General features: G+C 39.0%; 1 pseudogene; it reads right to left on the bottom strand.

The window, feature by feature from the left end:
* Positions 1–3,766: 3,766 nt before the first annotated feature.
* Positions 3,767–6,579, bottom strand: LOC113229369 (annotated as a pseudogene).
* Between the last annotated feature and the right edge of the window lie 3,803 nt (positions 6,580–10,382).

Below are 10,382 nucleotides of genomic sequence, written 5' to 3'. Positions count from 1 at the left end.
AGGAGCAAACCTGACGACATTGATATTGAGAAAAAAATTTGGAAACAGCAAATTATATATCTCTACAATTCCCTATAAGCAGTTTTTTTATATCTAATTTAGTTTCAGTTTTACTGTTAAACAAAATCAGCGTTATTTACATTTTTCAAAGAAATTCAAATATTTTACCAATAACCTGAAAGCTACCAAAATGCAAGTGCGTTAGTTTTGACAAGGAGGGCAGAATACACTGCTGAAGCATCATGTTTCCCGAAAGCTACAATTTAGGGATATATAAAGCTAGAGAGAATAGACATTCATTAGCGTAACATCGTCTGCCACATAATCGGTTAACATCAAGTAGAATTGTGGCCTAGGGTTCGTTTGTTTTACACAAAAAATAATCTTTGAAGGTCATGTTAGATCAAGAATAGCAAGTATTCGTCTTCGTCAAGGCATCGTTCTTTCTGTCATGGAATTTTAGATATATGTGTAGCCCGTACATAATATCGTACAAGCATGCATGCACGTAAATCACGTCTTCTTATTGTATCGATAGTGGTTGCGCCGAAAAGGTATTTGAATTTACCTTGGGAAATTTTAGACACTTTCGTCTTTGAATCGTATTAGCAATGGTTGGATTGGGTCGACATTAATTTCCTTATTCCATACCTTTCCCGCATATACCTTACTCGCACGCAAGAGCGAGACGACGGCACCTAACTGGTGACACTAAGGGGACGAAGAAGAAAACACTCGCTTCCGCCCTGTTTGAAAGTTTCGCCGACGAATGCAATGGCCGCGCGCGCAATCGCTTCCGTTAATTTATTGTGAAAAATCAGAGTGAAACCATACTAAACTGAAAACTATAGTGAACGTACGTTTTGGTGAACTTGTAACACCAAGAACCGCTTCCTGGGCGAGGATAGGAGCCGGGATCGCTCAACTCATCGGCGCAGAACGGCCACGCGGTTGATTCATGATGTATTGCGCTCCCAACCTACCTACTCTTATTTGTTCCAATCAACCATGCATATTTATTCATATAAAGTCCACAAATCGAAGGAAGGCGTCGTTTGCACTCCCCACATGGTTGGCTGGTTTGGGATACCCGCAACTAAAATCGCGCCACCGGATTGCATAGGTAGTATCATGATCCAGAGATCAGCCACGCCGACCGCGTCACTTGTAGCTGCCATAAAACCCTCAAGAATGGAGGTGTTAAGGCACGGTGTGAGGTGAGCCATCGTTTGAACCGCCCTGCACAAACACTCTAGGGGATCTACTCTCATTCTCAATCTACATCCGTCCAAAACAATTGCTGTCAAATAAGTACTACTCGACCAATTAAAAGACGCATGCTGCGAATGAAGTTTCATACTTGGCATTGTCTCTTGGTCGAATATTACTTATTTGACAATAATTGTTTCGGCCGAATATCGAGTGAGGACGAGTGTAGTTACACAGGTTAGAACCATCCGAAAATCCCCATCTGATCAAATTGTCCTTTCTCCGGCCAAACGTCCGAAGCCTGTTCAAAGACTCACAGATCGGCCATGGCAATTCGTATCCAGGAAGGAAGACTCTCAGAATGCGGGACAAAGACTCTTTCACGCCAAAGATTACACCTCGCGTAAGCTACTGGTTCAATGCGCAGAGAATCGACACTTGTTCCTCAGTAAGATAAACATTGAATATCGGGGTAACTCGGAAACCACGAATATTTCCGAACGCTGTACCGCGTTATTAATCATTGTTTAACGTCTCAAAGTTGTCAATAACGTTCGATTTATTAGATATGGTTTCGAAATTTCACAATGTTCATGTTTATCTACTACATCTGTAACTCTATTACAAAGCTTGTACTGTACATGAAGATTAAAACTCAAAACCTAGAAAATAATGTTTAGAGAAATGAGTTTAGAGTAGTAGAGTTCCTTGTGAATGAGTTCGTCCAAGTAAGTACTGCCACCTTACCTATTTCTGCCTAATAAGCTACCTATGAAGTAACCTATGAAGTAAAGATGATTTGATGTTTCATAACTTTATTGTAGAAATAAAAAAAATATAGAAATATACCCGCATGAATTGCCGCACACATGCAGCACCATGCTCCCTGAGGAAGCTCTGCAGCGTGCGCACGCCCAGCGCGGACAACCGGTACCCGTTGCCATTTTCGCCGCTGGTGAAGAACACATTGTCGGGGGTGACTTCGCGCCCCTCCTGTCCCACCTCCTCGGGGCCCATGTCACATTATAGAAACACTACACTATATGTCAAGCCACAAAGCCTAACAGGCACTGTTAACACTAAACTAGACGGTTGTTTAGCAACAATTGTTGTATATTACTGCTTTTATTAAATGTATTTGGAATGTGCACTTTATGATAACAAGGTTTCGTTTTTACGATTAATAAAATTCGATTAATCGTTCCATGTTGCCTTCGTTACATTCGAAATAGAACTTTATACCTTTTTTCTGCTTCCGTTTCACTTAGCTTTCACTCACAGCTTTCGTAACGTTGAGTTACTGAAAAAAGCTTCCGTTTGCTATTAAGTTATTACTCTACTCTGTTTTAATGATATTTTATTAACTTTTTAGTAGCAGTAGAGCTCCTTGTGAAAGAGTTCGTCCAGGAAAGTACTGCCACGTTACCTATTTCTGCCGCAAAGCAGTAATTTGATCATTACTGCGCTCCGGTTTTGACGAGTAAGGGTCCTGGTGAAATTACAGGCACATAGGACTTGTTCATTTACGTCTAATGGTGTCGGGCGCAGTGACAGCGCCCCTCAGATGTTTCTCATCGATTTAAAGCACTGAGTAGTGTTGGAACTGTTATGGACAGGCGTGTCACTTCCCACTAAGTGCGCGACTTGTTCGTCTCGTCACTCACAGTAAGTAAATCACAAAAATCTGAAGGACACTGCCACTGCGCCCGTCACCCTGAGACATAAGTTGATAACTCTCATGTGCCGGTAGATTTAACCAGCACCCTTCATAACCGGTACGCAGTAATGGTCACATTACTGCTTGGCAGCAGAAGTGGGTAAAGTGGTAGTACTTCCCTGGACGAACTCTTTGACAAGAAGCTCTACTGCTACTATTTCATAATATTTTGACGACCTAGTTGGTGAAACGGTGAGTATAGGCGCTTAATGAGAAGGTTTCTGGTTTGACTCCCGGCAGGATACTATTATAAAACGTAATACTAATATAATTTCGTTTATCTAGTACTCATCTACTCTGAGACGAAGAAATTTGTGTAATTGCCGAGTTGATAAAAAAAATTGTGGACTGGAATGGACTAGTTCTTTAACATTTTCAATAACTTAAAACTTATTTTGCGATCAACTTGTTCTTCTCTACAATAAGTCAAAATATACGAAGAGATATTTTCCCTAATGCACTTGGAAATTGAATGACGGCTGTTATCTGGGGGTCCACGGTTCAACGGCTTTCACCGTCTTTGATTACACTCGAACATGAAAAACAATCGCACATTTCTTTTTACTTTACTGTTCATCTCATGTACTAACGGAGAAATATGAGAAACAATGTTTTTAAATTGGACTAATATTTTAAATCCCTAAATGAAATTTTACTAGATAAATTTTATTAGACAAAACGTCTCAACATGTTGCATTTTATTGTTTATAATTCACTAAGTTACTAAAATAAATTATTTATTCATAACACATTTTGATAATTAAAATGTTGAATAAAAAACAATCAATGATTTAAATTTGTTTCCACAATTTGACGGGTAACTTTTTGATATCCGAAGCGCTACGCGGCGTAGCGTTCGACCGGCAGCGCGAGCCCGTAGACACTGCTACGTTGTAGCGGTGTGATGTAACGCAACCTAACATGTTTACCCGACTTTTCCCGTTTCTCGCCGCAAAATTTAGTCCGTACCAGAGTGATGACTGAATAGATATAAATGTATTTTTTAAATGTGCTTTTTGGGCCTTAAGAAACAATACTGGGTATAAAATAATTAGCTTTATTTGTGTAAAGAATCTACACAGGATGCAGGATAACCAAATAACATAGAGTATGTTGTTAGCTGATTATAATTCAACAAGATTTTAATAATGTGATGCACATGTCTTCTAGAGATAAATGACTGATAATATCATTCTATACATGCCGAAAATTAAATTAAATTTCGATTGTAAGTAACAATACACAACTGCCTCCGTGGCCGAACTGTTACCATGCCGGAACGTCACGCAGAGTTCCCAGGTTCGGGCCGGGAGAAATATTTGTATGGCCTACATTTATTTCTCTCGTGAGTTTGGGTGTAATTTGTGGTTGTCTATGTGTGTGTCCAAGGCGCGGCACTGGGTTTCTAAACCATATTTAAAAATATATATAAAAAGTATCTAATTTTACTGAACAGTATAATTACTATGTGTTGGCAAATAAACATAGTCACACGCTATTCACTGAATTTTACTACAAATTATTAGTCGTCTGTCAGATATCAATAAACTTATGAAATAATAATAATGTCGGAGTCTCCACATACCATACTTGGTCACTAATAAAGTGCACTTACATCGATTTTAATATCAAATGTAATAAATAAATGTCTAAAGATTGCACATAAACTAACGTACGTTACGAAATAATTATTATTTAGAGTAAAGAGCATATTTTGAGCGGATGCATTTCACAACTGACAACAGCTAGCGACTCAATATTTTTACGCGAGATATGATACTTTATTACGACTACCCTAAGAAATATATATTTTTTTAAAACCCATACTTTGAAAATTGACCTCTGAGCATTACCTTGTATGGACGAGCCCCAGTGTGCGCTATGCCAGAGCGTAATGAGAAGTGTAATCTAAACCTAACCGCGCAAGTCTCTACACTAGCCGTCAGCACAGATGCTAAGAGGTTGTCTAGCACGATGGATAAGCACCGAACAGCAATCCGCTGCCAGCTGCTCCTACTAGTACTAGTGCTACTTTCAGACTTTAGTGTATCCAACTCGAAGGACCAATGTACACCGCAGTACCAGGTGGTGCGTCTAACTGCCATGGCAAAATACGCTCTATTTGTGTAGCTTTTACGTTTTAACTTAAATAAGTATATGGGCGCGCGAGCGACACAGGCTTGAATTCGGTCTAAGCGGCGGCCGGGCGGTGGCCGCGCGGTTGTATCATTCAGAGGAATTTAAATGTTGTTGCCTAGTAAATACAATTCAGATTCGCCGTTAATGTACATGAAGGCGTGGTAACTGGGCGGTCGCCGCGCGGCGGCCGCGCGAAAACGTTCGCCTCGAGTAACTAACTGGACGCCCAGGATTGTAGACAGGCCATCAAACTCCAGGGTTAGACAAAAAAGGGAGAAATTTATTGCGCCATAAGGGTACCTCATCACACAAAAAAAGATAAAACAACTTAATACTAATGGCGTGAACACTTCGATAGTGCTAGGCAGAATGCTACTAATGCCATCTAGCGGCATTCGTACCACACTAAATACCTAGTACTCTCAAAAGGATCTATTCGTGTTAGGCTATATCATACAATAATAAGGCAAGTAGTGTAACTCTCGTGTGTTCTGTTTATGTGTGTGCTGTTAACAAAGGAATGTCACATTATTTTAGATGTACCTTGTATTTCAGGTGGTAAACGTCATGGTATTCTCTTTTGATATATAAATTTCAAGGTTTTCATGGTTATCCACTAAATGATCATCACTAATTATATGTTTCTTACCACAGTATGAATTCTTTTTGTTTTCCCGACATTTCGCAACGGTTATACGCTCCACGATCAAGGGATTACACCTATTTACTAACATCATAAAAAACAACTTTTGTTCCATTACTTTTTACAAAACATAATGAATTTACCAAAAATAAACTTTTAAGTTTTTGTTGTACTGTCTGACACTTTTTTTTTGCAGCCCTGAAAAGGGTTTTAATAAAGACATCATTGATCAAAAAACGAATAATTAGAAATTTTAATTTTTTAAATCAACCAACAGCTTTTTTAATTTTTATCCGCCAAAGCCACAACGTTCTTCCTTATCTCTTTAATGCATAGATTACATCCATAGCTGTAACGGTTTTTCTGCCGTCCACTAACTAAAATGAGCCTAAGTGACAAATGGTTAAATATTGGTTTTAAATAGCAAAAAGATTCTATTTTAAAAACAGTTAAAATTAGTTAACGTATTCGACTTGTTGGAACTTACCCTAACGATGCATAACTGGAATATCATTAAACAATTTCAATGTTCTATGATTTTTTATGACATCTGAAAAAAAAATTTTTGTCACTTAGTCGTGCCGTAGCATTTTAGTTAGCGTATTTCTTTTTCGCCTGCTTCGTGTAGGTTCCAGTATCACATTATATTTATATCACATTATATGACATTTTCTAAAAATACTTTCGAAACGCCTCTCGTTTCTTCGTAAATTAAACCAGAAATTCGTTTGACACCGCCTTTTCTTGCTAATCTTCTAATTGCAGGTTTCGTTATGACCTGGATGTTATCTCTAGGAACTTTTTTGTGGCGTTTCGCGCCTCCTTTGCAGAGTCCTTTCCCGCCTTTTGTACGACATGTCATTCGTGACATTTTTTTTAAATTAGATGTTAAAGGGACGACGATTGAGAGGCGAATTCTAAAGAAAATTTCAGATCTGTATTTGATAGTAAGTTGAAACGTGCAAGCGTCCTCCGAGACTACTCCCACCCCACCCCCGTCCTGCATAGAGTTATTACCGTTTAGAACGATTGTTTTATGATGATAGTAATATAGACCAGCGAGGAGGTTAACATAATAATATAATAGTGAGATCGAAGCTGTGCAACTTGAGTACACCGCGAGGTTTTTGAGAATATATGCATCCGTTCACGGCTCACGGCGGGCGGGCGCATACAGGCCAGCTACGTTTGTATGGAGTTACATTTTTGTGTGAATTTGTCGTCGTAAATTTGAATAACCCGCTGCTATAGTCATACGCACTCCGCCATCGCTTATATCTTCTAATGCGAAGCACTGACGCTATAATACGGAATTCAAAGAAGTTTTATTCGGTGTTTCATCTTGTTTTTGAATGGCAATAGTATATATTTATGAATCTATTATTGTTAACCCATTATAAGTGCCAATGCACGGTTCTCCTCTGAAGAAGTGTTTTTAGTGATACCCAGTACTTACTTCCCTACTTCCAGGTACTACTTCCCTGGACGAACTCTTTCTAGGGGCCTACAGCTACTTAAGTGTGTTTAGGTCATTGTGCCTTTATTTTGATGAGCTGGATATCTTCCAGTCCCTCCAGCAGCGTAGATTTCTGGGAACTGGAGAGACGCTTAGGTGTCGGGAGGTGAGCGTGCCTACAGCATCGGTACTTCAAAAATAGGATGGGTATTCTATGTGTACCCGGGGTCGCTTACCAGAGGCCTCTGGAAAACCGAATGAAGTCCGTGACACGAATGTGAACGATCTGTGACAACCCTGTCCACGAGCTGATCTGGGGTCAGGACCTGAACTTATAAGCTCCCTCAGCTTGCACAGGTTAGAGTTCCCTTCCCGCAAAATCAAGAAGTTGATACGGAGGGTCACTAAAATCAAAACTTCAGTAGACAGATACGGGACTGTGCCTTTATTTTATCTCCAACCATTGAAACACGTGTAAAATCCCCAAGCTACGAGGTGCGTTCAGAAAAAAATGGGAATTTTTAAATTTCTCAGGTTTGGAGAGTCCGTCTGTCAAATTTTTTTTTTATTGTATTGGTATACATGCCCCTGGAGTATGATAAAATTTTCAGCTGTATTCATTATTTACTTTGCCTGTGGCAACCGCTAAGGTTAGACGTATTGGCGGTTTTCGTTTGTTAAAAGAAATGGATCAAAGAATTTGTATCAAATGGATCAAATTTTGCGTAAAAAATGAAATAAAGTGTGTGAAATGTTAACAACTGCATAGGCAGTTCTCACCATAGGGTGAGTCTGATATGGGTAAAACAAGAGTTTACGAGTGGTATAAACGTTTCTAATATTCCAAAACGCCCAGATTTGTGGACAAACAATTCATGGCTTTTGCACCACGATAATGCACCTGCTCACACTTCATTGCCTGTTCGTGAATTTTTGGTCAAAAACAATACTCTAACGATGTCCCAGCCTCCATATTCGCCAGACATAGCTCCGTGTGACTTTTTCCTATTCCCAAAAATAAAGAGAACCTTAAAGGGCCGCCGTTTTACAAGCATAGATGACATTAAAAGCGCATCGCTGAAAGAGCTAAAGGCAGACCCAAAGATAGAGTTTGAGAAGTGTTTCGACGATTGGAACAAGCGCTGGCACAAGTGCATAATATCTAATGGGGACTATTTTGAAGGCGACAACATTAATATAGATGAATAAATTTTTTTTAATTCAAAAAACTAAAATTCCCGTTATTTTTTTAACATGCCTTGGTGGACAATCGCCAAAACCCTCTCTTTAGACGAGGCACGTGACCAGCAGTGGGACCTATACAGGGTTAAAGACGATAATAATGTTTTGTGATGTTCTAGAATGTTCCAGTGATTTAGGAACAGTGTGAATGCAGCATTTTTGTGCACAGCTTAGAAGATTCGACAGAACAATCTCATAAGTCATAAACGTTCTCTCGTTTTCGTAGATTGCAATTGGTTGATGCTATAAAAGCGAGCGCTTGCTGCTTCAAATTTAAGTAGAAAAATAAATATATTTAAAGACCAAGTTTGGATACAAAAAGGGCAACGACAGTAGAGCTCTTTGAGAAAGAGTTCATCCAGGCATTACCAACTAAATAGTATGTAAATAGCAGGCACCTATTTCTGCAGCTAAGCAATAATATGTACATTACTGTGTCCCGTGAGTTGGTGAAACGGTGGTGTGTCTGTACATATGGGACTTGTCGACTTATGTCTCATGGTTGACGGGCGCTGTCACAGTGTCATTCAGATATTCGCGATTTAAAGTTAATGTCTGAATAGCAATACAACAGTCATTATCGAGACTTCAATTGTAAGCGTCGTCTGCAGACGTGAGAGAGAATCAAAAGCAGCAATTGACATTCTTAAGAGGATTTCAATAACGGCAAAAGGTCACTATTACCCGAGGGTTTAATCAACATAATGGTAAAACAAAAACGCGATTCGGGAATCTTTTCTTGCTGGATTTATTTTACATTTACACAATTCTTATATATATTTTTTTTGTTAATGGCACCTTTGTTTTACACTTTTTATCGCATATTCACTTACGTATTTTCAATTAAGCGGACAAAGGCTTCAGATTTATAACTCCCCTCTTTTTGCATTGGGGGTTAATTAAAATGTTGCGTGACAGAATTTAGATATCGACAGATTTATATTTTTTACGTTCCAAAACGATTTGTAACAAGGTCGCCGCTTTTATCCTAAACTATCACTTCCTGTATACGATTTATAAGTGGAAAATATTGTAGCTTTGTAACGAAATAAAGTATACGTAATTTATTTTCAAATAAAAACGTTAAATAATATTGACAGTACTTTTCACTCTCGCCTTGAAAAGGTCCTAGTTATAGCGTTCGGGGAACAAGTCTGCAGGCAGGGAATTCCACCCCTTAGCCGCTCGCCATACAAATCCGGAAGCTAAACGCTTCGTGTGAATCCGGGGAATATCCACAACATAGGGGTGGAACCCCAGCCCACGTCTACTCCCCCGATGATGGACAGAGAAAGGCGGAATCAAATTATGCAATTCCATCGCACACTCTCCGTGATGTACCCTGTAGAATACCGATAAGCAGGCAACTCTACGGTGGTGTTCAAGGCTGCTGCAACTGGAAGTATGCACATATCCATGAGCCTACGTTTAAGATTTACGTCCTTTTACTCTGACACGCAGAGACCCCGGGTTCGATTCCTGGATCGGGAGAAATATTTGTATGCCCTACATTACTCTCGTCAGTTTGGGCGTACTGTGTGATTGTCAATGAGTTGTGAAAAATTGTACATAGCTCAAAAATGACCGGTTTTTCACCAACTCAATCCTGTGCACCCTTGTTTAAAGACTTGGGAATATTACCCTTACCTGCTTATTTTGAAGTCGTCTGGTTTTTTAAACAAAACCTAGACATCTTTAAAAAAAAGAGACATTCATAGTAGACGTATAAGGGATGCAAATAGACTGGTTTATAATAATGTACATAAGCTGTCCTACTATAAAAAATCAATGCAATGATATGTGTGTCCAAATATATAATGCTCTACCAAACGATACAGTAAAATTACAACTACGACATAAAAATGTTACCAAATAATTTGTTTAAAAACAGATTGAATGCATGGCTGAAAAACAAAAATTATTAAGCAGTGACCAATTTCTTGAATAAACATTGACGTATAAATTATATAATATTA

This window comes from Hyposmocoma kahamanoa, unplaced genomic scaffold (genome assembly GCF_003589595.1).
Source record: "Hyposmocoma kahamanoa isolate Upper Pololo Valley unplaced genomic scaffold, ASM358959v1 61590, whole genome shotgun sequence".
NCBI lineage: Eukaryota > Metazoa > Arthropoda > Insecta > Lepidoptera > Cosmopterigidae > Hyposmocoma > Hyposmocoma kahamanoa.
The sequence above is the reverse complement of the archived record's forward strand: the minus strand, read 5'-3'. Positions and strand labels throughout refer to the sequence as shown.